We start from the raw sequence: 19,075 nt of genomic DNA on the forward strand, positions 1-19,075 counted from the left end.
AAAACAACAAAGTATTTTTATGTGTGTGGTCCCACTCTATAACCTTGCACTTGTGCAAGCCACACATCAAGGTGGGTTTCGTACCCAGGCCTCTGTCGTTACCTTGTCCACCGCAATCTTGTGTTCATCCACTAGCCCATCATGGCTTTCAGTCTGTCAGCTGCTGTTTGGGCCACACTGTTTGATTGAATTCCAGCAACCGAAAGTAAAATAAGCAATAGTGGGCTTTGAACCCATGTCTCCTGTATGTCAGGCGAAGGCTCATCCACTGAACCACAGGGCTTGACATCAGGCATTAGTTGTTTTGTGAGCCAAATTACAAAGAAACATAGGGTGAACCCTGGTCATGATGAAAACAGCGATAAAGCCTCATTCAGACACATTGTTCACCATCTAGACTCAGTGGCTCAAGTCATAAACTATTGATCTTTAATCAAGGAGACCCGGGTTCAAACCTCACTATGGCTAATGTCCATCTTGACCTCATTATACTGACCAGGAGCCCCTGATGATGGAACGAAACCCATGATGGGTGAATAAACACAAGCTCTCTGAGGAAGAGACTCATAAAGACAAGAGTTCAAATCTGACTTGTATCTCGTTCTAGCAGAAATGAGATTCGATCCTTCACACTTCTAAATAGCAGGCGAACGCTCATCCTTTGAGCCAAAGGGTTTGACGTTTGGCATTGGGTTTTTTGTGGGCCAAATTACAAAGAAATATGTGTCAAACCCTGGTCGTTCTGAGAATAGGCATAAACCCCCAATCTGACATCTCCTTCACTGTCCAGACTCAGTGGCTCAGGTCTTAATGTGTTGATCTTTAATCTAAGAGACCCGGGTTCAAACCTCACCATGGTTAATGTCCCACTGAGTTCATTATGTTCATCAAGATGATGGACGCTGATGTGAAACTAATGATGGTTGATGAGTGAATAAACACAAGTTCTCTGAGGAAGAGACTCATAAAGACAAGGGTTCAGATCTGACATATATCTTGTTTTATTGAATCAGCTCACACACAGGTCAGCAGTCCAACATCAGTTCCAGCAAGTGTTCAGACATGGAGATCTGTGGCTCTGTGGTAAGAGCGCTGCCCCACGGCTTCAGGGGTTGCTGGTTCAAGGCCAGCCAGAACTCTGCGATATGAGTGAATGGTGAGTGAGTGTGAGGCGCGCCTGAAGAAGGGGGGATACCAGTTCGGTCTCCCCCTGGAGCTTCCGGAGCCGTGTCCAGCAGGGGTTATACTTTACAGCCTGGCAAAAAATTTAAAATGAACTGTATAAAAATTCTGGACCTGCGTCCCTTCTCCACCCGTTTCGGTTACCATCATTTACTTTGTAGAGGAGTGACCCTCCACAAAGCAAATGATGGTAACCGACATGTGGAACAGACACACACACAACCAATCACACACATGATGTACATCACCTGTGCAGCAGCAGATGATCATCATCAGTACAGTCAGTGTCTGTCCACTCGTCTCTGCTTCTGTTCAACAGGCTTACAGTCCACAACACTTCACTGATCCTGTAGAGTCGACACACAAATCAACACATTATTACACACGCTGAATATCTGATCTAACAACAGACAAATAGACAAATATTACATATGTATCAAGTATTGCGCCCTCCTGTGGAGATTTCTCTGAACTACACTTTTGCAAATCTTGAATCTACTGAATTTAAAATATTCGCCCTCTTGTGGGGATTTTTGTGGACTGCACTGCTGCCGCTCTAAAATAATAAAGGTTTCTCCCTCCTGTGGAGATATTTCTGAATTACACCACTGCGAACTTGATGAATTCTAAATCTTTGCCCTCGTGTGGTGATTTTGGTGAATGACACCACTGCATATCTAATAGTGTGAATTTAAACATGTCGCCCTCCTGTGGAGATATTTCTGAATTACACCTTTGCAGTTCAGTTGATTTGAAAGATTGTGCTGATGTTTTTCCTGAACTTCAGCACAGCAAATGTAAAGCACTGAGATTTCACCTTCCTGTGGCGCAGCTGTAGTTCTGTGTATTTTCCTCCACTGATGCTGACAACCAGAAACATTTAATGTGTAAAAGGAAGCAGAAAGTCTTGAGGTCTAAACTAAAAAAGTAATTATTATTAAATAGAGACTTATCATCAAATGCTAAATATCACACAGTTTTTATGGAGATCTTCAAATGACAGAGAGGCTTGAGTTAAACTGAGGTCATCGTGAGCACAGTTCTGCTTCCTGTTGAAGCGAGTCGTTTTCTGTCTTCATCTGTTAAAGGAAGGATCAAAATCTGTTCTTGTTGACTTTATTATTATGATTATTTGAATCAGTTTTTAATCTTTGACATGATTTTGATCAGTGACTGAAGTTAAACATGACCTAATGTAGTGATGTGTTCAGCTGAAGCGTCTGTGTCTGTTAAATCTCTATTTTCAGGATCTGGGTAATTCTTCAACTACGAGCACTTTTATGTCCTTTGATCAAATATCCAAACATATATATAATTTTGTTCAAATTCCTCTTTCTTTGTCAAACTAACAATAAAACCTACTTAAAAATGTAAAACCAAAAAAAATGAGGGTAAATAAGAGTGTTTTGTATATATGAAAGGCTTGTATCAATTCAAATCTAATCGGTGAAGCTATTTTTCATTATTTTCACAATAAACTGTTGAAATGTCATTTCCATCACCACACACATTATTAAAAACATTTAAAAAGTTCTCATCACACATTAAAGTGTATTCACAATGTATGAGTTCATGCTCTATTTAATATACAAATTCAGTTTATTTATTTTCTAATAAGCTCTTAACCAAATTAATATTAAGTTTTAGAGTGTGACAGGTGTACAATCCAGCACACAACTAATTTATTTCACTGACAAATGTATAATTATTATTGATATTGTGGAAATATTTGGTTAAACTAGATACAAAAATGATCTTAGACAATGTTTGACTGCCATCATTTATGTCATTTACAAATATAAGCTGTATATTGAGATGTGCTGGAATTGACATTCGTTCAGTTCACGATGGAGAAAATGTTTCTCTTCTTATCTGAGTTTGTCCTCTTACAGATCTTCAAACTAGACAAAGTGTTTAAACTTATGAGGCTATGTTACGTTAATTTTGAACAAGTTTTTTTACTCAACTTCACAAGGCTAAAAGTGCCCGTAGTTGAAGAATGGCCCATCTACCAAGCCAGGTCAGAGGTCATGGAGAGCTCTCGAGGGGAACTGGATTGCTGGTGGATTAAAACAACTGATTCCTGAGTTTTTCTATTTTATGTGTAAATTCTCTGTAAAGTAATTTTCTTTGTATGCAGGAGAGATTTTCTGTCTTAGTGTAAGGCAGGGAGATCGGCCAGCAAACTCAATGCCAGTGTGAAGCCCTCCTGCCGCAGAACCACAAACTATCTCCAGTAAATTATTTTAATTTCATTGAATCTGCGGCTCAGAATCTTCTCTTGATCTGACACAGCAGTCGTTTTGGTCTCAACTGTTCATTTCCCTCCTAACAATGTCAAAATAATTATTAAAGCATATACTCAATCATCTAATCATTCATGGGTCATTATTTGTGCTCACTTTATATTGAACTTCAGCACAAATGCTTGATGAACAATGTGGAAATATCAAACCAATACGAATGTAATATGAAACAATTTCCAGAAGCTGATGATGACAGACTTGACATCAAATATTGATCAATTAAATGCTAAACATGAATATTGAACCTCCAAGCTTGTGACTTTCTCACCATGATGTTCTTCACTCCAGATGATCATTTAGCCTGTAGGTAATTAATGCGCCACTCATCAATAAAGACACATAGAACTTGTTTGATGAGCTCTTATATTGGGGATGCAGAATGTTTTCATTGCTTACAGATTTAATTGACGCAGACACAAATGATAATTTTACCAACAAAAATACGAACACATTTCCTTGACTAAATGCCTTATAAAGATATAAAGATGACTTTCTGCTTTTGTAAAATCCTATAATGTATTAAACTGATCATTAAGTTTTAAATTATAAGTACGACCACTAGAGGGCATCAGCTCTTTTAGCCTGAACACCTTTGACAACAGCGACACCAGATCAGCACAGGTACACCGTTTTACTGGCGTCAAGTTGAGCTCCAGCAGATGACAGCTCAGTGACAGACTCATAATGTCAGTCAACAGCAGATATTACAGCCCGACAGTGAAGAAAAGCCACACCAAGTGCAGAAATAGAGAGTAACGCGACTCACCTGTAAGGGACTTTGCTTCGTTGGTTTAGTTTGTAGTGATGTTGTTGTAGTGTTTGTGTTCAGTCATTGCTCTCTCTCTCTCTCTCCTCTGCAGCAGTGAAGATACACACGTGTGTCTGTTGTGTTTCTGCTGCAGATCTTTGAGCTGCGCTCAACAGCTGACGCTCCTCCACACGCTCCTCCACATCCAGGCGGATTCACAGCTCCAGGAAAGGTATTTATGAGCTCATATTTCCAGTAGAGAGTCCAGAAAGTGTGTTTGTTGTGCTGCTGCTCTGTCGCGTGTTTGTTGGGGGAGGGACTTTCTGTGGAGAGCATGTGATTGGCCAGATTTGGTGTAGAGTCATCCGTACAGTATGAGGAGACTTTAGAAGTAAATGATGATATTTTCCAGTGTTTAATTGTGTTTAGTGACATTTAAAGCCCCACAAGCAGCTGTAAGATATTTTGAAACATGTTCATGTGTCTGATTGAAGAATAAGCATGTTTTCCACATTTTGAATAGTGAAATATAATAATATATTCGCATATGATGCAGTTTACATTTATTTAAAATAATTTACATTTGATATGAATTATTTGTGTTTATTTAATTTTTTTTTCAAAATGTGTAGAATGTGGTTATCCTCCCATTGGAGAAAGAAATGTGGGTTTATGTATGTGGTGATGGTGTAGTGGTCAGAGCACACAGCAGGACATCTGAAGCTATCACAGCATACCTGGGTTCAAATCCAAGCACTGCCGCTGCTTTTTACTGCTGAGATAATCAGAAAAACAACATAGTAATTTTATGTGTGTGGTCCCGTTCTAATTACCTTGCACTTGTGTTGGTTTGAGCCACACATCGAGGTGGGTTTCGTACCCAGGACTCTGTCGGTACCTTGTACACCGTGACCATGTGTTCATCCACTAGCCCATCATGGCTTTCAGTCTGTCAGCTGCTGTTTGGGCCACACTGTCTGATTGAATCCCATCAACCGAAAGTAAAGTAAGCAATAGTGGGATTTGAACCCATGTCTCCTGTATGTCAGGCAGAGGCTCATCCACTGAACCACAGGGCTTGACATCAGGCATTAGTTGTTTTGTGAGCCAAATTACAAAGAAACATAGGGTGAACCCTGGTCATGATGAAAACAGTGATAAAGCCTCATTCAGACACATTGTTCACCATCCAGACTCAGTGGCTCAAGTTATAAACTATTGATCTTTAATCAAGGAGACCCGGGTTCAAACCTCACTATGGCTAATGTCCATCTTGACCTCATTATACTGACCAGGAGCCCCTGATGATGGAACGAAACCCATGATGGGTGAATAAACACAAGTTCTCTGAGGAAGAGACTCATAAAGACAAGAGTTCAAATCTGACTTGTATCTCGATCTGGCAGAAATAAGATTCGATCCTTCACACTTCTAAATAACAGGCGAACGCTCATCCTTTGAGCCACAGAGTTTGACATTTGGCAGTAGGTTTTTCGTGGCCCAAATTACAAAGAAACATGTGGCAAACCCTGGTCATAATGAGGATAGTGATAAACCCCCAATCTGACATCTCCTTCACTGTCCAGACTCAGTGGCTCAGGTCTTAATGTGTTGATCTTTAATCTAAGAGACCCGGGTTCAATCCTCACCATGGCTAATGTCCCACTGAGTTCATTATGTTCATCAAGATGATGGACGCTGATGTGAAACTAATGATGGTTGATGAGTGAATAAACACAAGTTCTCTGAGGAAGAGACTCATAAAGACAAGGGTTCAGATCTGACATATATCTTGTTTTATTGAATCAGCTCACACACAGGTCAGCAGTCCAACATCAGTTCCAGCAAGTGTTCAGACATGGAGATCTGTGGCTCTGTGGTAAGAGCGCTGCCCCACGGCTTCAGGGGTTGCTGGTTCAAGGCCAGCCAGAACTCTGCGATATGAGTGAATGGTGAGTGAGTGTGAGGCGCGCCTGAAGAAGGGGGGATACCAGTTCGGTCTCCCCCTGGAGCTTCCGGAGCCGTGTCCAGCAGGGGTTATACTTTACAGCCTGGCAAAAAATTTAAAATGAACTGTATAAAAATTCTGGACCTTCGTCCCTTCCCCACCCGTTTCGGTTACCATCATTTACTTTGTAGAGGAGTGACCCTTCACAAAGCAAATGATGGTAACCGACATGTGGAACAGACAAACACACAACCAATCACACACATGATGTACATCACCTGTGCAGCAGCAGATGATCATCATCAGTACAGTCAGTGTCTGTCCACTCGTCTCTGCTTCTGTTCAACAGGCTTACAGTCCACAACACTTCACTGATCCTGTAGAGTCGACACACAAACAAACACATTATTACACACGCTGAATATCTGATCTAACAATAGACAAATAGACAAATATTACATATGTATCAAATATTGCGCCCTCCTGTGGAGATTTCTCTGAACTACACTTTTGCAAATCTTGAATCTACTGAATTTAAAATATTCGCCCTCTTGTGGGGATTTTTGTGGACTGCACTGCTGCTGCTCTAAAATAAGGAAAGTTTCTCCCTCCTGTGGAGATATTTCTGAATTACATCTTTTGCAGTTCAGTTGATTTGAAAGATTGTGCTGATGTTTTTCCTGAACTTCAGCACAGCAAATGTAAAGCACTGAGATTTCACCTTCCTGTGGCGCAGCTGTAGTTCTGTGTATTTTCCTCCACTGATGCTGACAACCAGAAACATTTAATGTGTAAAAGGAAGCAGAAAGTCTTGAGGTCTAAACTAAAAAAGTAATTATTATTAAATACAGACTTATCATCAAATGCTAAATATCACACAGTTTTTATGGAGATCTTCAAATGACAGAGAGGCTTGAGTAAACTGAGGTCATCGTGAGCACAGTTCTGCTTCCTGTTGAAGCGAGTCGTTTTCTGTCTTCATCTGTTTCAGGAAAGATCAAAATCTGTTCTTGTTGACTTTATTATTATGATTATTTGAATCAGTTTTTAATCTTTGACATGATTTTGATCAGTGACTGAAGTTAAACATGACCTAATGTAGTGATGTGTTCAGCTGAAGCGTCTGTGTCTGTCAAATCTCTATTTTCAGGATCTGGGTAATTCTTCAACTACGAGCACTTTTATGTCCTTTGATCAAATATCCAAACATATATATAATTTTGTTCAAATTCCTCTTTCTTTGTCAAACTAACAATAAAACCAACTTAAAAAAATGTAAAATCAAAACAAAATGAAGGTAAATAAGAGTGTTTTGTATATATGAAAGGCTTGTATCAATTCAAAGTTAATCGGTGAAGCTATTTTTCATTATTTTCACAATAAACTGTTGAAATGTCATTTCCATCACCACACACATTATTAAAAACATTTAAAAAGTTCTCATCACACATTAAAGTGTATTCACAATGTATGAGTTCATGCTCTATTTAATATACAAATTCAGTTTATTTATTTTCTAATAAGCTCTTAACCAAATTAACATTAAGTTTTAGAGTGTGACAGGTGTACAATCCAGCACACAACTAATTTATTTCACTGACAAATGTATAATTATTATTGATATTGTGGAAATATTTGGTTAAACTAGATACAAAAATGATCTTAGACAATGTTTGACTGCCATCATTTATGTCATTTAGAAATATAAGCAGTATATTGAGATGTGCTGGAATTGACATTTGTTCAGTTCACGATGGAGAAAATGTTTCTCTTCTTATCTGAGTTTGTCCTCTTACAGATCTTAAAACTAGACAAAGTGTTTAAACTTATGAGGCTATGTTACGTTAATTTTGAACAAGTTTTTTTACTCAACTTCACAAGGCTAAAAGTGCCCGTAGTTGAAGAATGGCCCATCTACCAAGCCAGGTCAGAGGTCATGGAGAGCTCTCGAGGGGAACTGGATTCCTGGTGGATTAAAACAACTGATTCCTGAGTTTTTCTATTTTATGTGTAAATTCTCTGTAAAGTAATTTTCTTTGTATGCAGGAGAGATTTTCTGTTTTAGTGTAAGGCAGGGAGATCGGCCAGCGAACTCAATGCCAGTGTGAAGCCCTCCTGCCACAGAACCACAAACTATCTCCAGTAAATTATCTTAATTTCATTGAATCTGCGGCTCAGAGTCTTCTCTTGATCTGACACAGCAGTCGTTTTGGTCTCAACTCTTCATTTCCCTCCTAACAATGTCAAAATAATTATTAAAGCATATACTCAATCATCTAATCATTCATGGGTCATTATTTGTGCTCACTTTATATTGAACTTCAGCACAAATGCTTGATTAACAATGTGGAAATATCAAACCAATGCGAATGTAATATGAAACAATTTCCAGAAGCTGATGATGACAGACTTGACATCAAATATTGATCAATTAAATGCTAAACATGAATATTGAACCTCCAAGCTTGTGACTTTCTCACCATGATGTTCTTCACTCCAGATGATCATTTAGCCTGTAGGTAATTAATGCGCCACTCATCAATAAAGACACATAGAACTTGTTTGATGAGCTCTTATATTGGGGATGCAGAATGTTTTCACTGCTTACAGATTTAATTGACGCAGACACAAATGATAATTTTACCAACAAAAATACGAACACATTTCCTTTACTAAATGCCTTATAAAGATATAAAGATGACTTTCTGCTTTATTTTTAATCCTATATTGTATTAAACTGTTCATTAAATTTTAAATTATTGGTATGACCACTAGAGGGCATCAGCTCTTTTAGTCTGAACACCTTTGACAACAGCGACACCAGATCAGCACAGGTACACCGTTTTACTGGCGTCAAGTTGAGCTCCAGCAGATGACAGCTCAGTGACAGACTCATAATTTCAGTCAACAGCAGATATTACAGCCCGACAGCGAAGAAAAGCCACACCAAGTGCAGAAATAGAGAGTAACGCGACTCACCTGTAAGGGACTTTGCTTGGTTGGTTTAGTTTGTAGTGATGTTGTTGTAGTGTTTGTGTTCAGTCATTGCTCTCTCTCTCTCTCTCTCTCCTCTGCAGCAGTGAAGATACACACGTGTGTCTGTTGTGTTTCTGCTGCAGATCTTTGAGCTGCGCTCAACAGCTGACGCTCCTCCACACGCTCCTCCACATCCAGGCGGATTCACAGCTCCAGGAAAGGTATTTATGAGCTCATATTTCCAGTAGAGAGTCCAGAAAGTGTGTTTGTTGTGCTGCTGCTCTGTCGCGTGTTTGTTGGGGGAGGGACTTTCTGTGGAGAGCATGTGATTGGCCAGATTTGGTGTAGAGTCATCAGTACAGTATGAGGAGACTTTAGAAGTAAATGATGATATTTTCCAGTGTTTAATTGTGTTTAGTGACATTTAAAGCCCCACAAGCAGCTGTAAGATAATTTGAAACATGTTCATGTGTCTGATTGAAGAATAAGCATGTTTTCCACATTTTGAATAGTGAAATATAATAATATATTCGCATATGATGCAGTTTACATTTATTTAAAATAATTTACATTTGATATGAATTATTTGTGTTTATTTAGTTTTTTTTTTCAAAATGTGCAGAATGTGGTTATCCTCCCATTGGAGAAAGAAATGTGGGTTTCTGTGTGTGGTGATGGTGTAGTGGTCAGAGCACACATCATGACATCTGCAGCTATCACAGCATACTTGGGTTCAAATCCAAGCACTACTGCTGCTTTTTACTGCTGAGATAATCAGAAAAACAACAAAGTAATTTTATGTGTGTGTTCCCGCTCTAATTACCTTGCGTTGGTGTGAGCCAGACATCGAGGGGGGTTTCGTACCCAGGCCTCTGTCATTACCTCGTCCACCGCAACCATGTGTTCTTCCACTAGCCCATCATGGCTTTCAGTCTGTCAGCTGCTGTTTGGGCCACACTGTCTGATTGAATCCCATCAACCGAAAGTAAAGTAAGCAATAGTGGGATTTGAACCCATGTCTCCTGTATGGCAGGCAAAGGCTCATCCACTGAACCACAGGGCTTGACATCAGGCAGTAGTTGTTTTGTGAGCCAAATTACAAAGAAACATAGGGTGAACCCTGGTCATGATGAAAACAGTGATAAAGCCTCATTCAGACACATTGTTCACCATCTAGACTCAGTGGCTCAAGTCATAAACTATTGATCTTTAATCAAGGAGACCCGGGTTCAAACCTCACTATGGCTAATGTCCATCTTGATCTCATTATACTGACCAGGAGCCCCTGATGATGGAACGAAACCCATGATGGGTGAATAAACACAAGTTCTCTGAGGAAGAGACTCATAAAGACAAGAGTTCAAATCTGACTTGTATCTCGATCTAGCAGAAATGAGATTCGATCCTTCACACTTCTAAATAGCAGGCGAACGCTCATCCTTTGAGCCACAGGGTTTGACATTTGGCAGCAGGTTTTTCGTGGCCCAAATTACAAAGAAATATGTGTCAAACCTTGGTCATGATGGGAATAGTGATAAAGCCCCAATCTGACACCTCCTTTACTGTCCAGACTCAGTGGCTCAGGTAATAAAGTGTTGAGCTTTAATCTAGGAGACCCGGGTTCAAACCTCACCATGGCTAATGTCCCACACAATTCATTATGTTCACCAAGATGATGGACGCTGATGTGAAACTAATGATGGTTGATGAGTGAATAAACACAAGTTCTCTGAGGAAGAGACTCATAAAGACAAGGGTTCAGATCTGACATATATATTGTTTTATTGAATCAGCTCACACACAGGTCAGCAGTCCAACATCAGTTCCAGCAAGTGTTCAGACATGGAGATCTGTGGCTCTGTGGTAAGAGCGCTGCCCCACGGCTTCAGGGGTTGCTGGTTCAAGGCCAGCCAGAACTCTGCGATATGAGTGAATGGTGAGTGAGTGTGAGGCGCGCCTGAAGAAGGGGGGATACCAGTTCGGTCTCCCCCTGGAGCTTCCGGAGCCGTGTCCAGCAGGGGTTATACTTTACAGCCTGGCAAAAAAATTTAAAATGAACTGTATAAAAATTCTGGACCTTCGTCCCTTCCCCACCCGTTTCGGTTACCATCATTTACTTTGTAGAGGAGTGACCCTCCACAAAGCAAATGATGGTAACCGACATGTGGAACAGACACACACATGATGTACATCACCTGTGCAGCAGCAGATGATCATCATCAGTACAGTCAGTGTCTGTCCACTCGTCTCTGCTTCTGTTCAACAGGCTTACAGTCCACAACACTTCACTGATCCTGTAGAGTCGACACACAAATCAACACATTACTACACACACTGAATATCTGATCTAACAATAGACAAATAGACAAATATTACATATGTATCAAATATTGCGCCCTCCTGTGGAGATTTCTCTGAACTACACTTTTGCAAATCTTGAATCTACTGAATTTAAAATATTCGCCCTCTTGTGGGGATTTTTGTGGACTGCACTGCTGCCGCTCTAAAATAATAAAGGTTTCTCCCTCCTGTGGAGATATTTCTGAATTACACCACTGCGAACTTGATGAATTCTAAATGTTTGCTCTCATGTGGTGATTTTGGTGAATGACACCACTGCAAATCTAATAGTGTGAATTTAAACATGTCGCCCTCCTGTGGAGATATTTCTGAATTACACTTTTGCAGATCCGTTGATTTGAAAGATTGTGCTGATGTTTTTCCTGAACTTCAGCACAGCAAATGTAAAGCACTGAGATTTCACCTTCCTGTGGCGCAGCTGTAGTTCTGTGTATTTTCCTCCACTGATGCTGACAACAAGAAACATTTTAATGTGTAAAAGGAAGCAGAAAGTCTTGAGGTCTAAACTAAAAAAGTAATTATTATTAAATAGAGACTTATCATCAAATGCTAAATATCACACAGTTTTTATGGAGATCTTCAAATGACAGAGAGGCTTGAGTTAAACTGAGGTCATCGTGAGCACAGTTCTGCTTCCTGTTGAAGCGAGTCGTTTTCTGTCTTCATCTGTTTCAGGAAAGATCAAAATCTGTTCTTGTTGACTTTATTATTATGATTATTTGAATCAGTTTTTAATCTTTGACATGATTTTGATCAGTGACTGAAGTTAAACATGACCTAATGTAGTGATGTGTTCAGCTGAAGCGTCTGTGTCTGTTAAATCTCTATTTTCAGGATCTGGGTAATTCTTCAACTACGAGCACTTTTATGTCCTTTGATCAAATATCCAAACATATATATAATTTTGTTCAAATTCCTCTTTCTTTGTCAAACTAACAATAAAACCAACTTAAAAAAATGTAAAATCAAAACAAAATGAGGGTAAATAAGAGTGTTTTGTATATATGAAAGGCTTGTATCAATTCAAAGTTAATCGGTGAAGCTATTTTTCATTATTTTCACAATAAACTGTTGAAATGTCATTTCCATCACCACACACATTATTAAAAACATTTAAAAAGTTCTCATCACACATTAAAGTGTATTCACAATGTATGAGTTCATGCTCTATTTAATATACAAATTCAGTTTATTTATTTTCTAATAAGCTCTTAACCAAATTAATATTAAGTTTTAGAGTGTGACAGGTGTACAATTCAGCACACAACTAATTTATTTCACTGACAAATATATAATTATTATCGATATTGTGGAAAGATTTGGTTAAACTAGATACAAAAATGATGTTAGACAATGTTTGACTGCCATCATTTATGTCATTTAGAAATATAAGCAGTATATTGAGATGTGCTGGAATTGACATTTGTTCAGTTCATGATGGAGAAAATGTTTCTCTTCTTATCTGAGTTTGTCCTCTTACAGATCTTAAAACTAGACAAAGTGTTTAAACTTATGAGGCTATGTTACGTTAATTTTGAACAAGTTTTTTTACTCAACTTCACAAGGCTAAAAGTGCCCGTAGTTGAAGAATGGCCCATCTACCCAGCCAGGTCAGAGGTCATGGAGAGCTCTCGAGGGGAACTGGATTCCTGGTGGATTGAAAACAACTGATTCCTGAGTTTTTCTATTTTATGTTTAAATTCTCTGTTAAGTAATTTTCTTTGTATGCAGGAGAGATTTTCTGTTTTAGTGTAAGGCAGGGAGAACAGCCAGCGAACTCAATGCCAGTGTGAAGCCCTCCTGCCACAGAACCACAAACTATCTCCAGTAAATTATTTTAATTTCATTGAATCTGCGGCTCAGAATCTTCTCTTGATCTGACACAGCAGTCGTTTTGGTCTCAACTGTTCATTTCCCTCCTAACAATGTCAAAATAATTATTAAAGCATATACTCAATCATCTAATCATTCATGGGTCATTATTTGTGCTCACTTTATATTGAACTTCAGCACAAATGCTTGATTAACAATGTGGAAATATCAAACTAATACGAATGTAATGTGAAACAATTTCCAGAAGCTGATGATGACAGACTTGACATCAAATATTGATCAATTAAATGCTAAACATGAATATTGAACCTCCAAGCTTGTGACTTTCTCACCATGATGTTCTTCACTCCAGATGATCATTTAGCCTGTAGGTAATTAATGCGCCACTCATCAATAAAGACACATAGAACTTGTTTGACGAGCTCTTATATTGGGGATGCAGAATGTTTTCATTGCTTACATATTTAATTGATGCAGACACAAATGATAATTTTACCAACAAAAATACGAACACATTTCCTTCACTAAATGCCTTATAAAGATATAAAGATGACTTTCTGCTTTTGTAAAATCCTATATTGTATTAAACTGTTCATTGAGTTTTAAATTATAAGTACGACCACTAGAGGGCATCAGCTCTTTTAGCCTGAACACCTTTGACAACAGCGACACCAGATCAGCACAGGTACACCGTTTTACTGGCATCAAGTTGAGCTCCAGTAGCAGATGACAGCTCAGTGACAGACTCATAATGTCAGTCAACAGCAGATATTACAGCCCGACAGCGAAGAAAAGCCACACCAAGTGCAGAAATGGAGAGTAACTCGACTCACCTGTAAGGGACTTTGCTTCGTTGGTTTAGTTTGTAGTGATGTTGTTGTAGTGTTTGTGTTCAGTCATTGCTCTCTCTCTCTCTCTCCTCTGCAGCAGTGAAGATACACACGTGTGTCTGTTGTGTTTCTGCTGCAGATCTTTGAGCTGCGCTCAACAGCTGACGCTCCTCCACACGCTCCTCCACATCCAGGCGGATTCACAGCTCCAGGAAAGGTATTTATGAGCTCATATTTCCAGTAGAGAGTCCAGAAAGTGTGTTTGTTGTGCTGCTGCTCTGTCGCGTGTTTGTTGGGGGAGGGACTTTCTGTGGAGAGCATGTGATTGGCCAGATTTGGTGTAGAGTCATCAGTACAGTATGAGGAGACTTTAGAAGTAAATGATGATATTTTCCAGTGTTTAATTGTGTTTAGTGACATTTAAAGCCCCACAAGCAGCTGTAAGATAATTTGAAACATGTTCATGTGTCTGATTGAAGAATAAGCATGTTTTTCACATTTTGAATAGTGAAATATAATAATATATTCGCATATGATGCAGTTTACATTTATTTAAAATAATTTACATTTGATATTAATTATTTGTGTTTATTTAGTTTTTTTTTTCAAAATGTGTAGAATGTGGTTATCCTGCCATTGGAGAAAGAAATGTGGGTTGATGTGTGTGGTGATGGTGTAGTGGTCAGAGCACACAGCAGGACATCTGAAGCTGTCACAGCACACCTGGGTTCAAATCCAAGCACTGCTGCTGCTTTTTACTGCTGAGATAATCAGAAAAAAACAAAGTATTGTAATGTTTGTGTTCCCCCGCCTCCTAATTTCCTTGCTATTTGTGCTTTCGTTGGTGTGAGCCACACATCGAGGTGAGTTTCATACCCAGGCCTCTGCCGTAACCTTGTCCACCGCAACCACATGTTCATCCACTAGCCCATCACGGCTTTCATGCTCCTTGGGCCACTTTGTCTGACTGAATCCCAGCAAGTGACAGTAAAGTAAGCAATAGTTGGGTTTGAACCCATGTCTTCTGTATGACAGTCTAAGGCTTATCCACTGAGCCATGGGGCTTGACATCTGGTGATGGTTGTTTTGTGAGCCAAATTAGAAAGAAATATTTGTCATACTTTGGTCATGATGAAAACAGTGATAAAGCCTCATTCTGACACGAGGTTAACTGTCTGGACTCAGTGGCTCAGTTCATAAAGTGTTGATCTTTAATCAAAGAGACCCGGGTTCAAACCTCACTTTGGCTGATGTCCATCTTGACATCATTATGTTCATCAACAGCATCCGAACAGTTCAAACAGAGCAGTATGTGAACCCAAAGATGAGTGATTAAACCACAAGTTCTCTGAGGAAGAGACTCATAAAGAGAGATGCGGGATGCGATCCTTCATACGTCTGTATGGCAGGCGAACACTCATCCACTGAGCCACTGGGTTTGACATTTGGTGACAGGTTTTCCGTAGGCCAAATTACAAAGAAATTTGCCAAACCATGGTCGTGGTGAAATTAGTGATAAAGCCCCATTCAGATACCTTCTTCACTGTCTAGACTCAGTGGCTCAAGTCATAAAGTGTGGAGCCTTAAACAAGGAGACCCGGGTTCAAACCTCACCATGACTAATGTTCAGCTGAGCTCATTTTATTCACCAAGAGCTCATGATCACTAGACTTTAAAGTAGAAAGTCACAGTGTTGCTGAGATGGAGTCATGGGTTTAAATCCCACTTCTGTCAACCTCGATGCTGACGTTACAGTGTTTTCATACAACACAGACACTCAACTTATGAACAGTAAGGTGAAATTAAGTGGATGAGTGAATAAACACAAGTTCTCTGAGGAAGAGACTCATAAAGACAAGAGTTCAATTTTGACATATATTGTTTTATTGAAACAGGTCAGCAGTGACATCAATTCCAGCAGGCATCCAGACAGGAGATCAGTGGCTCTGTGGTAAGATCGCTGCCCCATGACTTTAATGGTTGCTGGATCGATCCCAGCCGGATCTTTGCAATATGAGTGCACAGTGAGTGAGTTGTGCCTGGAGAGGTGGGGATACCAGTTCGGTCTCCCCCTGGAGCTTCCGGAGCCATGTCCAGCAGGGGTTATACTTCATTACTGCTGGAAAAAAATAAAATGTATATATAATGAAAATCTTTGGACCTTCCTCACCTGTTTCGTTTACCATCATTTGCTTTCTAGAGGAGTGACCCTCCACAAAGTAACTGATGGTAACCAACGTAATTAGGGTAAGACAACACACAATCACACACATGATCTACATCACCTGTGCAGCAGCAGATGATCATCATCAGTACAGTCAGTGTTTGTCCACTCGTCTCTGCTTCTGCTCAACAGGCTTACAGTCCACAACACTTCACTGATCCTGTAGAGTCGACACACAAATCAACACATTATTACACACGCTGAATATCTGATCTAACAATAGACAAATAGACAAATATTACATATGTATCAAATATTGCGCCCTCCTGTGGAGATATTTCTGAATGACACATTTGCAAATCTGATGAGTTTAAAATGTTCGCCCTCGTGTGGTGATTTTAGTAAATGACACCTCTGCAAATCTAATTAAATGAATTAAAAGATTTTGCCCTCCTGTGGAAATGTTTCTGAATTACACCTTTGCAAAAATAACGAGTTAAAGTTATTCACCCCCTTGTGGCGATTTTTGTGAACTGGTTTGTTTCCATTTTGAAATAATCAATTTAAAACATTCGCCCTCCAGTGGTGATGTTTCTGAATAACGCCTTCGCAAATGTATTGAATTTAAAACATTTGACCTCCTGAACTGCAATTCTGCAATGCTAAAAGTTTCTCCCTCATGTGGAGATTTTAGTGAATTACACCAACTGCATGTTTGTAAAATTTTACAATTACATTTAGAGTTTCCGGGCTTCACGGAAGTCTTTGCATTTCTGACTTTTAGATTCAAGGCCTAGAAAGTACTCATAAACAAACATAGGTCTTTAAACGTACTTGAATTAAAGATAAAATTAAATTAGCTTTTGGTGTTATTTCAACAAATGTCATACTGCTGTCAAAAACAGACTTAAAAAAGAAGAAATTCACAATCTTATACAAGAACTACGACAAATAGCTCACACTGTATACATTTTAGTATACTACCAGATTCAAATTGAACATTCATTTTGTTTTCGGCTTAGTCCCTTTATTAATGAGGGGTCACCACAGTGTAATGAACCGCCAACTTATCCAGCATATGCTTTACACAGTGAATGTCCTTCCAGCAGCAACCCATCACTGGGAAACATCCACAAACACTCATTAACACACATACACTACGGTCATTCTTAGCATGCCCAATTCACCTATACCACATCTCTTTGGACTTGTAGGGGAAACTGGAGCACCCGGAGGAAACCAACATGTGCAAACTCCACACAGAAATGCCAACTGACCCAGCCAAGGCTCGAACCAGCGACCTTCTTGCTGTGAGGTGAATGTGCTATCCACACCGCCCCTTGAATGAGAGGGGTCTGGATGCAGACCTGGTGCAGTGCAATCTGAGCTGCATCCAATGCTTTTTAATGTGCTCACCTAACCCCACCCGTCACAGTGACGTCACTCACTCCATTGAGTGCATTGTGTATAACATTGCATCGCCGAGTGATGCAATCTCAGCTTGCATCATGAAGGCTGCATCCAGATACTACTGCCTCGAATTGAACAACTTTTATAAACATTCTTTGAACACGACTTAAAGATGCACACGAACATTCAGATCATCATTACTCTGATATTTTTAATGTAAATAATGTGTGCAAACGTAAATAGTGTTGTGACAAATGCACCAAAGCCACTGAGAAAAAACTTTTAAGTACTATAAAGGTAAAGTTGGTTTTATATTCGCACATTCAGACTTTCCCCTTAATGTTATAATTTCATGAAAGTATTTTTTGCAAACTCTAAATAAAGAAATCATATTAGGAGCCAATGACAATCAAATAAACAGTGTTAATGTTGTTTTCAAGTCATACTTGCATGCTAATTCGGATCGAATATTCAAAGTAGCATGGTAAACAATATAGAGACTTCTAAATGAACAAATGTCTGAATATAAAACCAACTTTGCCTCTATTAAAGTACTTACAGTAGCCCACCAGTATTTTTAGAAGGTCTATTACATAGGATTTTTGATTTGGAGAGAGTTAAAATGCCCAGTTGTTTAGAGCAACTAAACCACGTTGAGTAAAATGTGCATACCTCTATATTATATAATATTATTTATAAAACATTGAGCTGAGAAGCGGCCCATATATCCTTATGAGAAAACTGAAATAATCGAAAGGCGCAGTTCTCCATCCGCTCCACGAGGCGGCATCAGCGAGCTGCGCTGTCAGATTGACGTATTGACAGAATTTGATTACATTCATGCTGTTTTACCGGCGTAAAGTTGAGCTCCAGCAGATGACAGCTTAGTAACAGCCTCATAATGTCAGTCAACAGCACATATTACAACCCGACAGCGAACACAAGGTGCTCTAACGTGCAGAAACGAAGAGTAACGCGACTCACCTGTGACTTTCTTTCGGCGTGAAGAAGCGCTGGTGTGTGAAGTCCTGAGAGTAATGTAGTAAGTTTGTAGTGATGTTGTTGCAGTGTTTGTGTTCATTCATTGCTCTCTCGCTCTCCTCTGCAGCTGAATGACAGTGAGGGCGGATCTGCAGCAGCGAAGACACTCGTGTGTCTGTTGTGTTTCAGCTGCACAGCTTTCACCTGACACCTTTGTCCACATCCAGGCGGATTCAAAGCATCAGGAAAGGTATTTAGGAGCTCATATTACCAGAAGAGAGTCCAGAAGATGTGTTTGTTGTGCTGCCGGTCTGTCACATGTTGTGTTGGGGGAGG

At 39.5% G+C, this 19,075-nt stretch overlaps 3 long non-coding RNA genes across 3 annotated transcripts in view; all 3 read right to left on the minus strand.

The window, feature by feature from the left end:
* LOC141381591 (uncharacterized) overlaps positions 1 to 19,075 on the minus strand; it is a 419,099-nt gene that overhangs the window by 127,447 nt on the left and 272,577 nt on the right. The gene's annotated exons all lie outside the window — the stretch shown is intronic.
* LOC137490073 (uncharacterized) lies at positions 978 to 4,542 on the minus strand. Its single transcript, XR_011009432.2, has 3 exons — positions 4,255 to 4,542; positions 1,431 to 1,529; positions 978 to 1,255 (listed from the first exon to the last, which is right to left on the minus strand). It is a non-coding gene; the product is annotated as an uncharacterized lncRNA (long non-coding RNA).
* LOC108183364 (uncharacterized) lies at positions 6,010 to 19,062 on the minus strand. The gene is made up of 7 exons (XR_002456972.3): positions 18,743 to 19,062; positions 16,470 to 16,568; positions 14,188 to 16,300; positions 11,356 to 11,454; positions 9,164 to 11,195; positions 6,463 to 6,561; positions 6,010 to 6,287 (listed from the first exon to the last, which is right to left on the minus strand). It is a non-coding gene; the product is annotated as an uncharacterized lncRNA (long non-coding RNA).

The sequence above is a fragment of the Danio rerio genome, chromosome 4, assembly GCF_049306965.1.
Source record: "Danio rerio strain Tuebingen ecotype United States chromosome 4, GRCz12tu, whole genome shotgun sequence".
Taxonomy (NCBI): domain Eukaryota; kingdom Metazoa; phylum Chordata; class Actinopteri; order Cypriniformes; family Danionidae; genus Danio; species Danio rerio.